Source organism: Pogona vitticeps, chromosome 3 (assembly GCF_051106095.1).
Source record: "Pogona vitticeps strain Pit_001003342236 chromosome 3, PviZW2.1, whole genome shotgun sequence".
Lineage (NCBI taxonomy): Eukaryota > Metazoa > Chordata > Lepidosauria > Squamata > Agamidae > Pogona > Pogona vitticeps.
Genome location: NC_135785.1, coordinates 4719650 through 4723219, shown reverse-complemented (window position 1 = coordinate 4723219; position 3570 = coordinate 4719650). Strand labels below are relative to the sequence as shown.

The following is a 3570-nucleotide window of genomic DNA, read 5'->3' as shown; positions in this document are numbered from 1 at the left end:
TGTTTTTTTCAATGACGCTGACTTGACTCAGAACTTGGAATCCACCCACCTTGCTTTTTTTCTGGAGGGGGGCGAAGCTAGTTTTGAATAGGGACTCAGACTTCGGGTTTGGAACTCGGGACTTGCTATCGAAGATTCAGACTAGGGAGTCGGACTCCAAGACTTGCCCAAATCCCTGGAAACTTAATTTTGAGGCTGAAATTAAAGCAATTTTTTTAAAAAAAAAACTGTGACAAAGTAGAACAATTATTTCAGAGGTGACTTTTGAAAGCTTTAGACATAGATCGATGGAAGTGCTTAGCCTTCGTAGGAGCAAAAAACAAAGAAACAAAGAAACAAAGGAAAGCTACCCAGTTATACAGAGAAAATGGCTCAAGCGTGTAATTTTGCTCCGGATAAAACTGCCATGGAAATAATGTCCGACCCGATCTGGATTACATCAATTTTTTTGAAAGGATTACATCAATATTTTGAAAGGCATTGAAGCCGTAGGATCCTATGCAGGAAACCAGAAAGGTAACCGCTGTCCGCGGTGTTTATCGGAGAGGCTAGGTGTACCTGATGTTCGGCATCGAGCAGCTATGGTGAGATTATAAGAAGAAGGAAGAGGGAATCAATATCCACTTAGTTAAGGAAAAGTATTGGAGATGGAAGCAGAAATTATAGGAGCGCTCGATGACTAACAAATATGAAACTGATTAAAGGCTTGGACCACAAAGCTCCCACTGTCCCACCCCCCAAAATATTTCTCAAGAGGCTCAGCAGGTAGACATGCAGAAGAAATATATGCTGTGGGGGAAAAGCAAGCTTCTATTTCCTGAAATCCAAACCCTGATAACAAGGAGAGAAACCTTTGCCTATGAGCAATGCCCCTTGCTCCTGGGAAGCATCATCCAGGTATTTGGTACCTAGCTAGACCCTACCTTCAGCTGTCCATCAAGCTGCTGGTTGAAAAAGGGGGACTTGGAACAATGCTATGCCATTCAGTGATGAAAAGAATAGGCTTCCTTGTTTTGCATGTGCAGGTTTCAAAGAGAGCCGGAGGAAATTCGAGAAGGTGCACAGAATATATAACCAACTTCTAGCTACTGGAGATAATTGATCCCATGTTGGCTTACATTCAGTATAGGAAGTGGACAAGGAGAGCAGAAGGCCAAAGATCTGGCAGAAGTGTCATTCAAGAAGGTAGGAGAGGATGCCCGGACCCGCCATTGCGATGGAGTGTTATTTCAGCAAGGACAAGTCAGTGGCCTGTAAAATGGTTGAATCGGGATGAAAGCCATATGGAGACCTTCCAGGATATGTATCAGCATCCGTTATCTTTCTCCTCTGAATGATAATCATAATACAAGAGTCCTGTTTGAGCATGTATTAATCTCGGGGAGTCCCCCACGTGAGACATCTAGAGAGATTTGGGCCCAATCTTTAGCTTTGAAAGTAAAATGGGTGATCCGGCTTGCCTACAGAGAGTGGAGAAATGGAAAGGTACCGGCTTCAAAGAGGAATGGCAGAGGTCTGCTAGTGGGAAGATACAAGTTCACGGATCTGTACCCCTGTTCTGCAAGTGAACTGAAAGCCGTTGGATACAAGGATGTTTCTCAAGTGAAGCTAGCAACTATAAGTCAAGATTCGTTTCTAGTACCTTCAACGGTACCAATTATGAAAGATGAAGCAGATGGAAAATCAGAGTACAGAGCCTCGTATCCCCGGGGGATCAGTTCCAAAACAGAGGAGTGCAGATGCTGGAAAAAAAACAGATTATAGCTCGCATGATACATAGCACGATCTCTGGCTCCTTCAGAAAACAAAGCCCTATTCAATAAATCTGTCAAAGGACCAAATGAAGATTCAGAGGATGGAGAAGAAAAAAGGATCCGTGGTTCCTCCCATCTCTGACGTTGACAGAGCATTGCAACGAAAGTGTGAATCTGGCGAGAGACTGCACACGGAACGGTGGGAAAATAGAGGATTTTCATTCAACAGGTCAAATGTTTCAAAGGGACAGGCGTTGCTAACACACATCTTGCAACTGCGGTTATTTTATGATTGCATTGCCCCCCTCCTTTTTTTTTAACCAGCTGGTTTGTCACCAGAAACAAAAAACAAAACAAAACAAAAAACCTCCCAGGCTGAGCGCATTAACCTCTGGCAGAAATTAAAAGTGTTTGAACACTCTCCTGTCTCCTCTCTTTTCTAGGCCGAAATGTTCTGCGGACAATAATGCCACGGGAGAAGAGGAAAACCAAGCATGAGACAGATTGACGACATAACGGAAGCCACAGCTTTCTGTTTATAGCTTCTGAGCAGGCCTGTTAGTGACGGGAGATTCTATAGAGCATGGATTCATAGGGCAGTCACGGTTCAGAGGCAACTTGACAGCGCATAGCGCCAACATGTTCTGTGGACTGATCTGTGTCTGCTGAGAACCATTGAGTTAATCTCACGTTTTATAATTCAAAATCAGTACCTTGAATTCCACCTGGGGAGATCAAATGACGAGCTGCAGAGGTCCCACGCTCATATTCTCTCGTTGTCTCGGAGACTGGAAGAGAAATGGATAAATCTCCACAGAGACATTTTAAAGAAGACTTGATCAAACTCTGTCGCCTCCATCCTCTGAAAAGTTTTATTTGTCTATGCTGCAATTCTCCTTCCAGACATGATTCATAATTACCAAGCCATTTGACTCTCAGATTCGTGAAGCAATTTGCAAAAGGTGTGCAGGAGAACAGTGCGATATTAGCATCCTCTGGGAGAGGCCGTTCTGCTCAGCAGAGTTATTATGACTTCTCTTTTGCCTAAATGAAAACTAAATTAGTGGCTAAGCAAAAAAGGCATTGTGCCTCCAAGTTCAGTGGCAGTATATCCCTGAATTTTGAATTAGGGTGCTGGAGGAGACGGACACGACTAAACGACAACAACCCACAGGGCTGTTTCTGCTGAAGATGTGTCTGTGTGTGACCTTAAAGAAATGGGCGTGCCTGACCACCTTATCCATCTCCTGAGAAACCTAGATGTGGGACAGGAAGCAACAGTTAGAACTGGATATGGAACAACGGATTGGTTCAAAATTGGGAAAGGAGCGCAGTAGGCATCCTTCAGTCTCGAAAGACTATGGTAGCGTGCTCTGTATGGAGGACTTGGAACAGCGTCTAGTGTGGCTGAGGAGGCCAATTCGAGAGTGACAATCCCTTCCACACTGGAGACAAATCCAATCTGTCCCCTGTCCAGCTCCCTGGTTTTGCTTCCTTTGTGACTTCCTCTTTGCCTCAGCCTGCTGGACAAGGGTCTCTTCAAATTGGGAGAGGCCGTGATGTACTGCCTGCCTCCAGGCTGAACGATCAGATGTCAGAGTTTCCCATCTGTTGAGGTCTATTCCTAAGGCCTTCAGATCCCGCTTGCAGATATCCTTGTATCGCAGCTGTGGTCTCCCTCTGGGGCGATTTCCCTGCACTAATTCTCCATATAGGAGATCCTTTGGAATCCGACCATCAGCCATTCTCACGACGTGCCCAAGCCAGCGTAGACGTCGCTGTTTCAGTAATGTATGCATGCTGAAAATTCCAGCTC

The 3570-nt window shown here is 44.9% G+C and overlaps 1 pseudogene; it reads left to right on the top strand.

The window, feature by feature from the left end:
• Nucleotides 1–228: 228 nt before the first annotated feature.
• Nucleotides 229–2252, top strand: LOC110088743 (cleavage stimulation factor subunit 3 pseudogene; annotated as a pseudogene).
• Nucleotides 2253–3570: the final 1318 nt, after the last annotated feature.